This window comes from Bos grunniens, chromosome 7 (assembly GCF_055505025.1).
Source record: "Bos grunniens cultivar Pamir isolate PY7600 chromosome 7, Bosgru_T2T1.0, whole genome shotgun sequence".
Classification (NCBI taxonomy): Eukaryota; Metazoa; Chordata; class Mammalia; order Artiodactyla; family Bovidae; genus Bos; species Bos grunniens.
In genome coordinates this window covers 99,123,700-99,143,144 of record NC_141171.1, presented here as the reverse complement: position 1 = coordinate 99,143,144, position 19,445 = coordinate 99,123,700, and the positions used below count along the sequence as shown (strand labels likewise).

Genomic DNA, 19,445 nt, shown 5'->3' with positions numbered 1-19,445 from the left:
CTTCTCTTTAGACTTTTAGGGAGGATTTTTGCTGTTATTTTATACTAATGATTTCCTTTTTTTTTTTCCATAGTCTTTTCCTTGATTCCTGCTTTAAAAAGAGGATCTGTGGCCAAAAAACCTGTTAATAGAGATACCCAAATGCCACTCCAACACTGTGCTAATAAGACTTTATCTTGGCTGTGTGTACACACATTTTCAGTAACATTTTCCTGTGTAAACTAGTTTCATAAATTATTGCTGACCTTGGAAATCATAGAGTGAGATAAAGGTGATGTCAAATTTTTATTCTGCTGGTTGGTAGAGAGGAATATAATAAATAAAATAATCTTTTATATTTTTGTAACTGAATATTTAAAATGCTGTTAAATTTTCTAAGTAAAAATATGAAGTTTTAATTTATATTTCTTTCATTTTTTGTACCTTCCCTCCAATTTTACTTTTTACAGCCTTTATTATATATTCATGATATATATAATTCTAGGCATGTTTCAGCCAATAGAGTCAAGAAAAATAGATATCTCTGTTTCAGTTTCTTTCTGTAGAAAACTAAAATGCTACTATCTACCTACCTATCTCTTTGTTTATTTATGTTGTAAAGTCTGAGGTTTCCTTGTCCAGTTAATTGTTGCCAGTTAATTGTCCAGTTAATTGGGAGCTATGGGTATTTCAAAAGAAAACAGATCCCTCTAGATTCCAGAAAATTAAAGAATGCTACTTTTTTTTTTTTTTTTTTTGATGTTCCCTGGAGCATAGAATCTGGGTTGCTTAGGATAGAACATTACCACAGTGGTTTGTGAGGTATTCCTGCTCTAACAGTGACAAAGTTTCACGGCTTTGAGAGAACTCAACAGTCATGGGAAACCAAACAGCCAATAAAACCTTTGCATAATGAATATATCTAAGTCTTGTTTCAAGAAATTTTAAAAATATGATACACTTCTCATATATTTTGGAGTGCATTTGTTAGGACTACTTTTTATATCTGTGCGGTGCCAAGGTGTTTACCATACTACGTATCTAGTAGAGGGTTTTTTGTTATAAGTAGATAAACCATTTATGTAGATAAATGGTTTAAGTAAGTAAACCATTTATGTATTCAAAATAACAAACCCCTGCTCTGTCCTAACCAATGTGTACTGCTAGTGACTGAGTATAATGAAGCAGACACCGCTCAGATCCTGATGGTGCTTATATTCCAGTGCAGTGACAAATAGAAGATGAAGCAGTTTTAGACAGTGATGTGTAATGTAATATAGAGAAAATAAAGCAATGAAATAGGGAATGACATTAGACGGCTGGCCAGGGAATGTCTCATGCTTTAGGAAGTACATTTAAGCTGCATTGTGAGTTATTAGACTCAACAAATTTTGAAATTATTAACAAAGAGTGTTCTCAGTAAAGAAAAATACAAAATTGAAGATCTGTGGAAGAGACATATTTGCTGATTTCAGATAGAAAGATAGTATAATTAAAATGCAGTGATTAAGAGGTTAAGGGGCATATTAAGAAGCATAGCAGCACAAAATGACATTACATTTTACATATAAATTTTATATAGATTTCATATATATTTATTTCAAAGTTATGCATATATGTGTTTATATAATATGTAGATACGTATGTATACATGTTGTGTGCTAAGACATGTCTGACTCTGCAACCCCATGGATTGCAGCATGCCAGGCTTCCCTGTCCTCAACTGTTTATGCGTGTATATATGTGTGTATATATTTAAATAGATATGCATATTTAAATTTTAATTAGAAGTTCTTGGAAAGTACAGAGCATTTCTTCCTTGAAAGGCTAAATACAAGTCTATGTCCTTGAAAACAGCTGACTGGGCATAGAACGGATATCTGATCCAAAGTCATCAAACTATAGGTGAGTCAGCAATCTAGTAACCATGCTGGTAAATATCCTCTGCTAAGCAAACTATTAGTCCTTCTGCCTTGAAGAGTTTTGTATAAAACGAGCAGAAATAGAGTGTAGGTAGTGTGGTAAGCCGAACAACACAGAGAATGCAGAAGACATTATGGTGCAGTGACGTACATACTAGACTAGCAAATAATGTGTATCTACTGTATCCTAAACAATCACATAGTTTCTGAACAGAATTACAGTCTCTGAGATATGACTGAGCTGAAGCTGAGATCATACTGTTCAGTGAATTCTTCATATTGCTTTTAATACCATATTATTACTGTATCTGCACATAGGGTTCTGCTCTTTGGGTTCTGACAAAACTTTCATAACACATAGGCTGTTTCTTTGTCCTGGAAAATCATAAGATGAGTTAAATGTTAAAAGATTTTAATAGTAAAATCCAAAGGACACACATTTAGTGAGTAGAAAGGTGGGCTTAGAATTAAACCATTTCTGACACTAGAGGTAATATTCTAGAATGAACAGACATTTAGACAAGTGTTTTATATAACCCTGATTCACATGTATCCCCAGTGTGCTGTCTTAATGGTCAAAATTGGACACAAGTTAAGAAAATGAGAAGACAAACCACAGGTTAGGAAAAATTATTCACAAAGGATATATTTGATAAAGGACTATTATCCAAAATAGGCCAAGAATACTTAAAACTAAATAATAAAAAAACCAATTAAAAAATGAGCAAAAGATCTATATAGATATCTCAGACATGCAGATGAAGTTAAACATGTGAAGAAAGACCCAACACTACCTGCAATCAGGGAATAGTATATTAATCCTAATGAGATCATACTACATACCTGGCAAACACAACACAAATATGGCTAGGATGAGGAGCCCTCATTCATTGCTGGTGGGAATACAAAATGGTACAGCCTCTTTGGAAGACAGTTTACCAGCTTCTTATAAACCTAATTGTATTCTTACCATACCATCCCACAATTGTGTTTCTTGGCATTTACCCAAATGAGCTGAAAAAATTTATCTCCCCAAGAACCTGCCCACAGATGTTTATAGCAGCTTTATTCATAATTGCTAAAACTTGGAAGCAACCAAGATATCCTTTAACAGGTGAATGGATAAATAAATTGTAGTACACCCAGACAATAGAACATCATTTGGCACTAAAAAGGCATGAGATACCAAGCCATGGAAAAACATGGAGTAAATGCAAATGCATATTATTAAATGAAATAAGTCAGTCGGAAAAGGCTACATAGTGTATAATTTCACCTATTTGACATTGTATATAAGGCAAAGCTTTGAAAATAGCAAAGGGATCAGTGGTTGCCATAGGCTGTGGGGAGGGACAGAAAAACAGGGAGAGCACAGAGGACTTTCAGGCCAGAGAAACTATTCCGTATGATGTAGGAGTCAGTGCATGCCATTATATATTTGTCAAATCTATAGACACATAACACCAAGAGTGAAATCTAGTGTAAACTCTAGTCTTTGGGTGATAAAGATGTGTCAGGGTAGGTTTATTGACTGTAACCAATTTGCCCATCTGGTGGGGTATGTTCCTAATGCAGGAGATCATGTATGTGTAGAAGCAGATGATATGACAGAACTATTTATTCTTCTCAATTTTTCTATGCAGCCAAAACTACTCTAAAAAATTCATATATGGAAACATGAACACAAGACCTCTGAGAGAAAACAGGGATTTATCTATAGTCAAGGAACTCTATCTTACCAGAAAAGTTTTTGTTTGTTCAATTGAGGGGCTGAAGTAAAACCAACGTAAGAGAGCACACAGAGATCATGACATCTGGTCCCATCACTTCATGGGAAATAGATGGGGAAACAGTGGAAACAGTGTCAGAATTTATTTTTCTGGGCTCCAAAATCACTACAGATGGTGACTGCAGCCATGAAATTAAAAGACGCTTACTCCTTGGAAGGAAAGTTATGACCAACCTAGATAGGATGTTCAAAAGCAGAGACATTATTTTGCCAACAAAGGTTCATCTAGTCAAGGCTCTGGTTTTTCCTGTGGTCACATATGGATGTGAGAGTTGGACTGTGAAGAAGGCTGAGCACCAAAGAACTGATGCTTTTGAACTGTGGTTTTAGAGAAGACTCTTGAGAGTCCCTTGGACTACAAGGAGATCCAACAGGTGCATTCTGAAGGAGATCAGCCCTGGGATTTCTTTGGAAGGAGTGATGCTAAAGCTGAAACTCCAGTACTTTGGCCACCTAATGCAAAGAGTTGACTCATTGGAAAAGACTCTGATGTTGGGAGGGATTGGGGGCAGGAGGAGAAGGGGATGACAGAGGATGAGATGGCCAGATGGCATCACTGACTCGATGGACGTGAGTCTCAGTGAACTCCGGGAGTTGGTGATGGACAGGGAGGCCTGGTGTGCTGCGATTCATGGGATCTCAAAGAGTCAGACATGACTGAGCGACTGATCTGATCTGACCTGATCTGATGTTACCTCTTCTAGTACTCGTATTTAAATGCCTTCATCTTAGTGGTTTGGAGGTGTTTCCTATTAAAAACACAATTACAGTTCTATTAATTTCTTATACTGCCACAAGTAGAGATTTAGGATGCTTTATTTCTGAAGGAGATCAGCCCTGGGATTTCTTTGGAAGGAATGATGCTAAAACTGAAACTCCAGTACTTTGGCCACTTCATGTGAAGAGTTGACTCATTGGAAAAGACCCTGATGCTGGGAGGGGTTGGGGGCAGGAGGAGAAGGGGACAACAGAGGATGAGATGGCTGGATGGCATCACTGACTCGATAGACATGAGTTTGAGTGAACTCCGGGAGTTGGTGATGGACAGGGAGGCCTGGTGTGCTGCGATTCACGGGGTCGCAAAGAGTTGGACAGGACTGAGCGACTGATCTGATCTGATCTGATTGATAATAACACAATGCATTCATTAAAAATTGACACGTAGACCTTCAATTATTAATTAGTTGGTGTATAACGCTAGCCATTGTAAAAAATCATACCAATGATTTCAAAATATCACAGTTCTTTTAAAAGTTATAGGCCACACATTTGTCTCCAAACTGTATTCTTGAGCAAAATATTGATGTTTCTAATCAGTGCCTAAATATAGTGAATACATTTCTCCCATAGATTTTGTATTCTCATGGGAGACTATATGGAAAAAATAGATATATTTAATTCTTGCACAAAATCAAGTGAAATTTCATGTAGAAGAGTACATGAGATTATAACAGAATGACTTGATTTAAAAGTATATTCTTACTTGAGTCTATCCCACTTATTAACAACAGTGGAAGATGAGTCGCTCTTGAGTATTCATTCAGTACTTTCATCAAAGTGTCTTGAAGTTCTGTTTATTGAGATTAGCTGAGACGTAATGAAATCTATTCTTAATAGAGACAAAAAATTCCTACTTTAATGTTCTCATCTAGAAAGTTCTTCTATCTTCATAATAAATTTTATCATATTTTAACATAATTCCATGGGGTTTGGGATGTAGCTTTCCCTTTTCCCTTCACATAAAACTGCAAGAATCTAGAAATATGTCAGCTTTGTCTTTCCACTATTGAGTGTTTTAATAATTCCCACTGAACTGGTAAATTTTTCATTAAATTCCCTCTTGAAATTCTATAAATCTATGCTTGTATTTATATTACTTTACATTAAATACACTTTAATTTGGACATTATGCTTTACTCACATGTTTACCAGTTCCTCACTTTATTAGTTCTCCTTGTACCTGGGATTCTCTTTGTAGAATTATTTCCTTCTTCTGAAAGTCCAATCTTTTTAATCTGTAGGGATTACAGGAGGCCTGTAATGAGGGCATTTGCTTCTGATAGGTGTAAGGATGCCACCATTTTGAGAACATTGTAATTCTTGATTTCTGAATTGGAATTCTCCATCTTGTACTGTTAATATAAAATTGAACTACAGACCCATGTGAAATTGGCGAGAGGTATACCTTCTTGGGGTTTTCCAGGTGGCATAGTGGTAAAAGAATCTTCCTGCTAATACAGGAGACTTAAAAGATGGGGGTTCAGTCTCTGTGTCAGGAAGATCCCCCAGAGAAGGAAATGGCAACACTCCAATATTCTTGCCTGGAAAATTCCATGGACAGAGGTTCTTGGCAAGCTAAAGTCCATGGGGTTGCAGAAGAGTTGGACACAACTGAACACATACATTCCTAACGATACTTTTTATACTAAATCTAAGCCAAAACATTTATTTTTCTTCTTTTTCTGGAAGATGGGTTTTATGACCTGGTCTAATGAGGTCAACATTCAGAAAACTAAGATCATATGCCATCTGGTCCCATCGTTTCATGGCAAGTAGATGGAGAAACAATGGAAACAGTGGAAGACTTTATTATTTTAGGCTCCAAAATCACTGCAGATGTTTAATGCAGCCATGAAATTAAAAGACGCTTACTCCTTGGAAAGAAAGTTATGACCAACCTAGACAGCATATTAAAAAGCAGAGACATTACTTTGCCAAAAAAGGCCCATCTAGTAACGGCTATAGTTTTTCCAGTAGTCATGTATGGATGTGAGAGTTGGACTATAAAGAAAGCTGAGCGCCAAAGAATTGATGCTTTTGAACTGTGGTGTTGGAGAAGACTCTTGAGAGTCCCTTGGACTGCTAGGAGATCCAACCAGTCCATCCTAAAGAAATCAGTCCTGAGTGTTCATTGGAAGGACTGATGTTGAAGCTGAATCTCCAATACTTTGGCCACCTGATGTGAAGAGCTGACTCATTGGAAAAGACCCTGATGCTGGGAAAGATTGAAGGCAGGAGGAGAAGGGACAACAGAGGATGAATTGTACTATCCAACCTCTGTTGGATGGTATCACTGACTCAATGGACATGAGTTTGGATAAACTCTGGGAGTTGGTGATGGACAGGGAGGCCTGGCGTGCTGCAGTCCATGGGGTCGCAAAGAGTCAGACATGACTGAGCAACTGAACTGAATGAGGGTTAAGTTCTATGGCTTCAGGGAAGGCTTTCAGGTCCAACTATGCAAGTCTTGTACGCTCAGTTCCTAAGTGACCACTGTGCACTGGATTCTCCAGCAGGACCATGGCATTAAGAATGGTTCATGCATTGGTTTCCTATGTGCTCTAAGTTCTTAGTTACTGGAAAGAAGTCTCCCTTTGGTGTGGGGTTTAACCATTCCTTTAAAAGTAGTTTAGTATCTAGCCTTTCTGAATCTACATTAATGTAAATTTCTGTGTCATATTCTTATTGCATTTTCCTTTTAAACGTTTTTTGCTTGCCTAACAAACTTATACTATCACCACAAAATGGAGATGGTATGAACAAGTGTCCATGAAGTCATTCTGAACCTAGTGAGATAGCCTTCAGTCTTTCATGATTATGTATACTGTTGCTTAGAGATGTCAACACAATGGTGGAATAGGAAGTTCCCTGCAGAAACACCAATTTAAAAATGATGTAGGGATCAAAATACCTTGACTGACCAGAATCCATTTAAGAAGTTGCAGTACTCCCACAGAAAGGCTTAAAAACCAAAAGAGCTGCACTGAAATGGGTAAAAGAAGCAAGTTCATTTGACTACCATCAGGCCCTTCCCCAATCCAGCAGAGCTCAGCTCTAAGAGAGAACACCTTGGTCTGCAGTAGCTGTTACTGTCTTGCCTCACTGGGAACACGGAGGAAACCAGTGTAGCTTGAATGCCTGTAGGCAGCTAAGAACAAAGTAAAGGGAGGGTGTCTTGCAGCAGGTGCTGTTCCACAGGTGGGAGATAGGCACACAACCCGGAGACTTCTTCTCCTGAAAGAAGAGAGGGAGGCGGGTTTGCCTCCAGTGTTCTGGACATCAGGTGTACTGCGCTAGGGAAAATGGGCCGGTTGCTTACTGTGGCTACCATGGCTGTGTGAGATTGGAAGAAGGTTCATGACCATGAAACTCCTCCAGAGAGACAGTATAGCATACTCCTTTTCTCATAAAAGAGGTTTGAGAGGCTCCCCAAATTCCAGCAAGGTAAGTACTGAAGGTCTCTCTCTTTTGACAATCCATGGAGTCCAAGAGAGATGGCAGTCTTTTCAAATACACAGACACAAAATGCAGAGCAAGGAACATGAGAAATGAGGGGAATATGGCAAAAGCTAAGGAGCAAAGTGATCTCCAGTGACCTACTCTAAAGAAATGGACATCCACGAATTGCCTGAAAACAATGCAAATTACTCTTGAAAAAGCTCAGGGAGTTGTAAGAGAACACAGCTGGAAAACTAGACAAAATCAAGAAAATGATACATGGCCAAAGTAAGACTATGAATAAAGACTCAAAAACCAGAAACAAAACCAAACATATTCTTGAACCAAAGAACACAATAAATGAACTGAAACAATCAATAGAGAGTTTCAACAACCAACTTGATGGAACAGAAGGAATCAGTGATTCAAAGACAAGTCATTTGATACTATTTATCAAAGACATGCATATACATAAGAAGATCATACTGTCACTCGTAAAGTATCAGCAGTTACATTGCTTGTGAATTGGAAGAATTAATATTGTTAAAATGCCCATATCACCCAAAATCACCTACTGAGTCAATGCAACCCTGATACAAGTTCCAATGGTATTTTTCACAGGAATAGAATAACCAATCCTAAAATGTGTATGGTACCACAAAAGACCCCTAGATAGACAAAGCAATCTTGAGAAAAAAGAACAAAGCTGGAGGCATTCACTTCCTGATTTCAAGCTACATTACAAAGCTATTGTCATTAAGAATATAGGACTGGCATAAAAACAGATGCATAGATCAATGAAACAGAAGAGAGACATGAAATAAACCTATGCATAAATGGTCAATTAATTTACTACAAAGGAGCCAAGAATATACAATAGAGAAAGGACAGTGTCTTGAATAAATGGCCTTGGGAAAATAAACCACATGCAAAAAATTGAAACTGGCCTACTGTCATATACTATACACAAAAATCAACAAAAAGTGAATTAAAGACTTGAACATAAAACCTAAAACCATAAAACCCTTAGAGGAAAGCATAGGCTGTACACTCCTGAAATCAGTCTTGGCAATAATTTTTTGAGTTTATTACCAGAAGCAAAAGCAACAGAAGCAGAAATAAATGAAGTGAAACTACCTCAAACTAGAAAGCTTCTGCACAGCAGAGGAAACCATCAAGAAAATGAAAAGACAACCTGCCAAATGGAAGAAAATATCTGTAAATTATATATCTGAGAAGAGTTAATATTGCAAAATACATAAAAGGCTCAGATAACTCAATATCAAAGAAACCAAACAATTCAGTTAAAAAATGGGTAGAACTGAGTAAACATTTTTACAAAGAAGACATATAAATGGCCAAGAGGTCCATGAAAAGGTTCTTAACATCACTAATCTTCAAAGGAATATAAATAGAAACCACAATGAGACACCACATCACACCTCTTAGGATGGCTATTAGAAAAAGAAATAACAAGTGTTGGCAAATATGTGGAGAAAAGGCAGCCCTGTGCACAGTTGGTGGGAACGCAAATGGTGCAGTCACTACGGAAAATGGTGTTAATCAAAAACTTTAAACTAGAACTATAATATGATCCAGACATCTCAGTTCTGTGTATATATATCCAAGAGAATGAAATACACTCTGATGTTCATTGCAGTATTATCCACAATACCTAAGATATGGAAACAAGCTAAAGGTTTTTCAACAGATTTATCAATAAAAAATGTTTGGTATATACATGCAATCAAATACTATTCTTAACTTAATTGGTCTTAAAGAGGGAAATCCTGCCATATGCAACAGGAGGTATTAGCCTCAAGGACATTGTGCTACATGAAACTAGTTAGTAAGGAGTCCGGCCATATGAGGTACCTCAACCTAAAGTAGTCAAACTCATAATAATAGAAACAGAGCATAGAATGGCAGTTGCCAAGGCCTGTTGTTTGTTCGCTAAGCCATGTCTGACTCTTTGTAACGCAATGGACTGCAGCATGCTAGGCTTCCTTGTCCTTCACCATCTCCCAGAGTTTGCTCAACTCATGTCCATTAAGTCAATAATTCCATCCAACCATCTCATCCTCTGTAACCACCTTCTCCTCCTACCTTCAAACTTCCCCAGCATCAGGGTCTTTTCCAATGAGTCCACTCTTCCCATAAGGTGACCAAAGTATTGGAACTTCAGCTTCAGCATCAATCCTTCCAATGAATATTCAGGACTGGTCTCCTTTAGGGTTGACTGGTCTCATCTCCTTGCTGTCCAAGGGACTCTCAAGAGTCTTCACCAGCACCACATTTTGAAAACATCAATTCTTTGGTGCTCAGCCTTCTCTCATATATGTACATGACTAACTCTCACTACTGGAAAAACCATAGCTTTAACTAGACAGATCTTTGTCAGCAAAATGATAGCTCTGCTTTTTAGTATCCTGCCTAGTTTTGTCACAGTTTTTCTTCCAAGGAGCAAGGTCTTTTAATTTCATGGCTGCAGTCACCATCCACAGTGATTTTGGAGCCCAAGAAAATAGTCTCTCACTTTCCATTGTTTTCCCATTTATTTGCCAGGAAGTGATGCCATAATCACCATGACCAAGATAATCACGATGGTGTGATCACTGACCTAGAGCCAGACATCCTGGAATGTGAAGTCAAGTGGGCCTGAGAAAGCATCACCACGAACAAAGCTAGTGGAGGTGATGGAATACCAGTTGAGCTATTTCAAATCCTAAAAGATGATGCTGTGAAAGTGCTGCACTCAATAGGCCAGCAAATTTGGAAAACTCAGCAGTGGCCACAGGACTGGAAAAGGTCAGTTTTCATTCCAATCCCAAAGAAAGGCAACGCCAAAGAATGCTCAAACTACCGCACAATTGCACTCATCTCACACGCTAGTAAAGTAATGCTCAAAATTCTCTAAGCCAGGCTTTAGCAATATGTAAACCGTGAACTTCCAGATGTTCAAGCTGGTTTTAGAAAAGGCAGAGGAACGAGAGATCAAATTGCCAATATCTGCTGGATCATGGAAAAAGCAAGAGAGTTCCAGAAAAACATCTATTTCTGCTTTATTGACTATGCCAAAGCCTTGGACTGTGTGGATCACAATAAACTATGGCAAATTCTGAAAGAGATGGGAATACCGGACCACCTTATCTGCCTCTTGAGAAACCTATATGCAGGTCAGGAAGCAAGAGTTAAAACTGGACATGGAACAAAAGACTGGTTCCAAATAGGAAAAGGAGTACATCAAGGTTGTATATTGTCACCCTGCTTATTTATCTTATATGCAGAGTATATCATGAGAAACAGTGGGCTGGAAGAAGCTCAATCTGGAATCAAGATTGCTGGAAGAAGTATCAATAACCTCAGATATGCAAATGACACCACCCTTACTGCAGAAAGTGAAGAGGAACGAAAAAGCCTCTTGATGAAAGTGAAAGTGGAGAGTGAAAAAGTTGGCTTAAAGCTCAACATTCAGAAAACGAAGATCATGGCATCTTGTCCCATCACTTCATGGGAAATAGATGGGGAAACAGTGTCAGACTTTATTTTTGGGGGGCTCCAAAATCACTGCAGATGGTGACTGCAGCCATGAAATTAAAAGACGCTTATTCCTTGGAAGAAAAGTTATGACCAACCTAGATGGAATATTGTAAAGCAGAGACATTACTTTGCCAACAAAGGTCTATCTAATCAAGGCTATGGTTTTTCCAGTGGTCATGTATGGATATAAGAGTTGGACTGTGAAGAAAGCTGAGCACCACAGAATTGATGCTTTTGAACTGTGGTGTTGAAGAAGACTCTTGAGAGTCCCTTGGAATGCAAGGAGATCCAACCAGTCCATTCTAGAGGAGATCAGTCCTGGGATTTCTTTGGAAGGAATGATACTAAAGCTGAAACTCCAGTACTTTGGCCACCTCATGCGAAGAGTTGACTCATTGGAAAAGACTCTGATGTTGGGAGGGACTGGGGGCAGAAGGAGAAGGGGAGGACAGAGGATGAGATGGTTAGATGGTATCACTGACTCGGTGGACGTGAGTCTGAGTGAAGTCCGGGAGTTGGTGATGGACAAGGAGGCCTGGCATGCTACGATTCCTTCGCAAAGAGTCGGACAGGACTGAGCGACTGAACTGAACTGATGTTGTAATCTTCAATTTTTGAATGTTGAGTCTTAAGCCAGCTTTTCTCTCCTTTTTCACCTTCATCAAGAGGCTCTTTAGTTCCTCTTTGCTTTCTGCCATTATGGTGGTATCATTGCATATCTGATACTGTCACTATTTCTCCCAGCAATCTTGATTCCAGCTTGTGCTTCATCAAGCCCGGCATTTCACATGATATACTCTGCATAGACATTTAAGCAGAATGACAGTATATAACCTTGTTTTACTTTCCCAATTTTGAAGGGGAAGGGCAAATTGGGGAGTTGCTATTTAACAGATAAGAAGTTTCACTTTTGCAAGATGAGTAAGTTAAAGAGATCTGCTGTACAACACTGTATCTATAGTTAACAATAGTATTATTTGCTGTCTGCCTTTTTTCCTTTTTTCCCTCAGTAAAATTAGGACTGCACAACTTTTTAAAGTGTATCATCTAACGGTAGTCACTGTTTCTGTCACAATTAATATTTTTGATTGTTTTTCTTACCTGGTGGTAAAATCATTTCAAAACCTGCACTTTATCTCTTGAGTGATATACCTACAGCAGCCCAACCACTATTATAAATTCAACCTGATCTTTTCTGGGACTGTTGAGTAGATAAATAGGAAAATGCAACTGTGTATTGCCAACCATTGACATTATTAGGCTTTCCACTGACATAATGAAAGATTAGTTTTGTGAGAGTGTTGATTTCATCTAATTTTCAAACTGAGTTACTGCGAACCTCCATTAAAAATTCAAAGTATAATGTCAACATTATAGAAGGACACAGTCTCTCTGTACACAGTACTCCTTTGGTGGCTTTTGCAAATTCAAATGCTAAAAATGAAGACAGGGATGCTTGGAAATAAAGACTCATTAAAGAGAACAGAGGGTAGAATATATTGCTAACCTTGTCACTTTTCAGAATTTATATTAGGTGACAACATAATTATTTAATATTCTTAATTAAATCTGTAGAATCATGGAAAACACAAGAAATATCTCCACTACTAGAATTTTACTTAAATAACCCCCCAAACACTTGGTCTGCTATGACATACAAACTTATGATAAAATGGTTTTCTTAACTTTAGAACTTAGAATAAATGCCAAGATAGGGATAAATTCACCTTTAAGCAGCTTGAAGATTTGTGCATTTATTTAACTCCAGTGATTCTTTAAAGGGCTTTAAAATTCTGTCAAACAATATCTTCTGGTTTTGTTTGTGGATGATCACCCAATTCAAAAAGACCTTGTCACAGTAAAGAATCTGCATTACAGGAGACCTGGGTTCAATCCCTGGGTCTGGAATATCCCTTGGAGAAGGGCATGGCTACCCACTCCAGTATTCTTGCCTGGAGAATTCCGTGGACTGTAGCCTGCCAGGCTCCTCAGTCCACGGAGTCACAAAGACTTAGACCTGACTGAGTGGCTAACACTTTCACTTTGTCCTTAAAAACAACAATAATCCTAAGTATTATCACTTAATGTTTCCTTCAGGGTTTAATGATTATGAGGTAGTATACTTGGCATTTTGTGTGTCTATTGAATTTAAGTTCAGTTGACCACTACATGAAATTCAGGAGAAGAAATCTTTACATAGGTTAAGGGTATTTAGTTTTCCATTAAATATTTGCAAGATTATGCAATTAATTTCTTCCTAAATGTACAAAAATTTTCATTTTAAATGATTTTCAAAATAATTCCACTTATATCTCTATGTGCACTTAATGTCTTGGAAAAGAATATGGCCTATTTGTTTCATTGAACTTACTTTAGAGATGGTATAAAGAGGGCTAGTTCAATTCAGTGTATCTATTAGTCTTTTTTTATACTGAGGTATAATTGAAATATTACATTAGTTTCAGGTATACAAAATAATGACTTGATGTTTGTGTATATTGTGAAATAACCACCACAATAAGTCTCGTTAACATCCATTACCACACAGTCACAATTTTTTTTTCTTGTGATAAGGATTTTAGGATCTACACTTGACAACTTTAAAACATGCCAATGCAGTATTACTAGCGATAGTCACCACACTGTATGTTACTTCCCAAGCCTTGTTTATTTTGTAACTGGAAGTTTGTATATTTTCACATTCTGCACCCATTTTTCCCCTTCCCTTCCCCCTAATCCCACCACTCTGGCAACCAATAATTTAATTTGTTCTATCTAAGGCTGCTATGAACATTGGGGTGCAAATATATTTTCAAGTTAGCATTAGTCCAAAAAGGAAGAACAGGTTTTCAAGGAAAAGTAGGAAGTTAATTCTTTTTTTAAATTTTTATTTTATTTTTAAACTTTACAATATTGTATTAGTTTTGCCAAATATTGAAATGAATCCGCCACATGTATACCTGTGTTCCCCATCCTGAACCCTCCTCCCTCCTCCCTCCCCATACTCTCCCTCTGGGTCGTCCCAGTGCACCAGCCCCAAGCATCCAGTATCGTGCATTGAACCACTTCTTGAGATGCAAAATTTGAAGGGTTAGGAGGTGTTTAGGTATAGATGAATCACTCCCATCTCACTAGAGTAGTTAGGACATTGGTGACTCCTATAGGTGTAAATTCAGGTGGTGCTAGTGGTAAAAAACCCACCGGCCAATGCAATAGACATAAGAGATGCAAGTTCAGTCCCTGGGTGGGGAAGATACCATGGAGGAGGGCATGGTGACCCACTCCTGTATTCTTGCCTGGAGAATCCCATGGACAGAGGAACCTGGTGGGCTACAGTCCATGGGGTCACACAGAGTCAGACATGACTGAAGCGATTGAGCACTCACAGGTATGGATTAAACAATACTTGTGTTTACTGTAGTCAGGTCATTTAATTTTCATGGGACACAATATTATGTTAATAGATAACGTCATCTTGCCTTATCAAGAAAATGACTTGATTAAATATTAAGTGAGAGGGATACATAAATGAGAGGAAATATTCTAAGATGGTATTTCCTATTTGAATCCCAGGGTACATCTTACTGCCAAGTATGGATATGTACAATCATAGAAATCACCTCTTTGAATGGTTTGTAAGTTTTTGACAAAACTTAAAAAGTGAGGATTTCAAAGAATAAGGATTAAGGATTTAGGGAAGATTAGGCTTACAATTTGGAGAAATTAGAAATGTAGGACACTACTAAGGCTTTGGAATATAAACCTGATAATGAGCCAGAGATTTTTATACCAGTTACCATTCCTAAACCTTTATATTTTGTTATGTCTATGAGTTAATCCTTCCTTGACCCTATATTGATTTGTATAAAAATGAGGGTACAAAGGAAATATTATTACAAATCTTGCCAGTATTCTAATTTCTCAATATATCCTAGCAATGTGGAAACAAATTGATTGATCTACATTTCTAGTCCAGAATTAAACATAACTATATGCAGGCTTTGATAAAAACCTGTCAGAAAAACAAAATATATTCTGGTCCCATCTTTAGCTATTTTTTCTTTATTTTTACTGAATATATATTTGCAATTTTGAAATGGTTGTCTTTCACTAAATATGATTTTTATTGTTCAGCCACTCAGTTGGGTCTGACTCTTTGAGACCCCATGGGCTGAAGCAAACCAGGCCTCTCTGTTCTTCACCATCTCCCAGAGCTTGCTCAAACTCATGTCCATTGAGTCTGTGATGCCATCCAACCATCTCATCCTCTGTCGTCCCCTTCTCCTCCTGTCTTCTATCTTTCCCAGTATCAGGGTCTTTTCTAATGAGACAGCTTTTCATATCAGATGGCCAAAGTATTGGTGCTTCAGCATCAGTCCTTCCAATGAATATTCAGGGCTAATTCCCTTTAGGATGGACTGGTTCAATCTCCTTGCAGTCCAAGGGACTCTCAAGAGTCGTCTCCAACACCACAGTTCAACAGCATCAATTCTTCAATGCTCAGCCTTCTTTATGGTCGAACTCTCACATCCATACATGACCATGGAAAAACCATACCTTTGATTATATAGACATTTGTCAGCAAAGTAGTATCTCTGCTTTTTAATATGCTGTCTAGGTTTGTCATAGCTTTTCTTCCAAGGAGCAAGCATCTTTTAATTTCATGGCTACAGTCACCATTTGCAGTGATTTTGAAGCCCAGGAAAATAAAGTCTGTCACTGTTTCCATTGTTTTTCCATCTATTTGCTATGAAGTGATGGGACCAGATGCCATGATCTTCATTTTTTGAAGGCTGAGTTTTAAGCCAGCATTTTCACTCTCCTCTTTCACCTTCATTAAGAGGCTCTTTAGTTCTGCTTTACTTTCTGCCATAAGGGTGGTGTCATCTGCAAATCTGAGATCATTGATATTTCTCACACCAATCTTGATTCCAGTTTGTGCTTCATCCAGCCTGGGATTTCACATGATGTACTCTACAAAGAAGTTTCAGCAAAGTGACAATATAGAGCCTTGATGTACTTTCCCAATTTGGAACCAGTGTGTTGTTCCATGTCCGGTTCCAACTGTTGCTTCTTGACCTGCATACAGGTTTCTCAGGAGGCAGGTGAAATGATGTGGTACTCCCATCTCTTTATGCCACTAATAGAATTTAGTGGCATATAAGAGTTCAGTGAGGTCATATGGAATGGAATTTCAAGAGTTAATCCTCATGATTCCAAGTATAAGTTACCGGAAACTCTGCAGTGAGGAAGACAAAGAGGGAAGAGTTGACTGGCAGAATTACTGCTACTGCTACTGCTAAGTCACTTCAGTCATGTCTGACTCTGTGCAACCCCATAGACGGCAGCCCACCAGGCTCTCCTGCCCCTGGCAGAATTACTGCTACCTATTAATGTAATGAATGTAGCAAGGGAAAAAAAAAAAAAACTGAACAGACTCATAGCAGCAACAATGTTACTTTTCAACAAGTATTTACTTAGTGCCTATAGGACTGTGAAGAAGGCTGAGTGCCAAAGAATTGATGTTTTTGAACTGTGGTGTTGGACAAGACTCTTGAGAGTCCCTTGGACTGCAAGGAGATCCAACCAGTCCATTCTGAAGGAGATCAACCCTGGGATTTCTTTGGAAGGAATGATGCTAAAGCTGAAACTCCAGTACTTTGGCCACCTCATGCAAAGAGTTGACTCATTGGAAAAGACTCTGATGCTTGGAGGGATTGGGGGAAGGAGGAGAAGGGGACAACAGAGGATGAGATGGCTGGATGGTATCACTGACTCGATGGACGTGAGTCTGAGTGAACTCCGGGAGTTGGTGATGGGCAGGGAGGCCTGGTGTGCTGCGATTCATGGGGTCACAAAGAGTCGAACAGGACTGAGCGACTGATCTGATCTGATCTATAGGTTGCAAGACTATTTGGTAGGCATTTGGGATACAAAGGTAAATAGGATTGCTATTTGTTTTGCTATAACTTCATCAAGAGGAAAACTCAGGTAGAGCCTGGGAAACAAATCTAAAAATTAACTAATTGGATTCTCAGTCTAAAGAGAATGCTGGCACCAATGAAGAATAACTTCTTTTGTAAACTAGAAAAACAAAAACAAACCTCAAAGTCAGTTTAAAAAAAAAGTGCAGAGTAAATGAGGGAAAGAGTCAGCATAGGCAAAGTTCTAGTTATTGATTCAGATATACTGTGGGAGTCTTCAAGGACTTGTTTAAATTTAAAGAGAATACATGATATGATTCTTCAAACACTGAGTTTATCAATTGTTAGGTGAACCTATTTGGGAATCTCAGCAAATGACCCTCAACACATAAAAGTATAGTTATCAAAAAATTTTTACTCTCAAAATATAAAATGAACATGCATCACGTTTTTATTTGACTCGTGATTAATGAGGGCATTAGGCAATCCACTGTGCACAATTCTATAACAGAGTCACATTGAATTTCCAGGCAGTAGTCATGAGAGATGAATTCAAGATGACCCCCAAATCTCGTTTAGCACAACATCCTCAGTGTGGTGGGCAGATTATTTTGATGTTTAACAGTTTTTCCTCTTCATTATTTCACCAAAAACTCAACCCAAGCCATAGCCTTGAAAAGGTATGAAGTTCAAAAATGTAAAAGCATGACATTCATGATTTCCAAACATAAAAGCATATATCAAAGATTTTATTTAACCCATTAATTAATATGGGAAAATTAAGTCATTATGACTGGTCCAGTGAACATCTCATAAAATAGACTACCTCTAGTAAATTTAACAAAGGAATATTACAATAACATTGCTGGGTTAGATATAAAACTGGCTAATGCTCAACAGGCCATAATTCTTTGGAATAATCAATTACACCAGACAGAATTTCTTGTATCACTCCATGTAAAAATCTGCAAGTTAAGAAAAAAACTTTACTTAGTTTGAGACTATTAATCAACAGTAAAAAGTAAAATAAAGTAAATAAATTACTTTAGCCTTTCATTAGGTTATTTTCTTGCCACCTTTGTAATATCAAAAGGATCTGCCACTAAACTTTTTGCCTCACTTTTGCTTCATGTTTTTTTTTTTTTTTTTATCCTGATAATCATTGCCAGCTGCCTTTCCCATGTGGATATTTCATTTGTTGAATCCCCTGTCATAAATATCTAACTATTTTAGTGATTTCATAAGCCCCTTTATCTTGGCATAAGGTGAAAGGGGAAGAACCTCTTTTCCTTTCTCATGATGATGAGAAAAAATATTTTATGCTCACAACTCTCCATGGCAAAATCTTCCCTTTCAAGGTTCAGCCCCATCATTTTATATCTGGACTTGGGTAATCAGTAATGTAGGAAGAGTTGATTTATAAAAAGCATAAGGGTCATTTCCCTTTCCTTTAGATAAGAGGACATTTGTAATGTTAGGTATATTTCTTACACTTTGAAGCTTAGCCAAAATAGTTGTAGAGATTCCATATTAACATTCTGCTGTAGTTCATATGTCTCATCCAAAAATATTCACTCTCTCTAAGTTCTTGAAAAATGCCTATGACTAATTAGTTATCAGCCTACAAAGAGTTCTATTTGGAGAACTCCCTGTTTCTCCCCTTATCTCTACATTCTGAATATACCCAGTTCTTATTTCTAATTGAAACTAAATGAAAGCTTCAATGCATACATTGAATATAAAATCTATATTGAAGTATAAAACTCATTTCCTAGTTCAAATCTGAGCTGAGAAGGCAAGCCCTGTAGCTCTGTTTCTCAAATGACAATCCCTATACATGCAGTATCAGCTCATCAGGGATATTCACTAAAATGCAAAAAGCCTCTACCCGGTTAGGTCCATCATTATCTTCAGGCACTCTGTTAGGAATCTGTGCTTTTGGCAATTCTGTAGATGGTTACAGTGCCCAGTCCAGTGTAGAAGGACTATTTTGCTGTTTAATGTTGATGGCTTTGAAATTTTTTAGGATTCCCTGGTGGCTCAGATGGTAAAGTATCTGCCCATAATGCGGGA

The 19,445-nt window shown here is 37.8% G+C and overlaps 1 long non-coding RNA gene across 2 annotated transcripts in view; it reads left to right on the top strand.

The window, feature by feature from the left end:
- LOC147370029 (uncharacterized) overlaps positions 1-19,445 on the top strand; it is a 277,352-nt gene that overhangs the window by 243,849 nt on the left and 14,058 nt on the right. The window contains exon 4 of one of the 2 annotated variants that reach the window (XR_015168333.1): positions 74-404. The exons of the other annotated variant lie outside the window; for it this stretch is intronic. This is a non-coding gene — a long non-coding RNA (uncharacterized LOC147370029). Of the gene's footprint in view, positions 1-73; positions 405-19,445 lie in introns of those variants that run through there. 2 annotated transcript variants of the gene reach the window in all.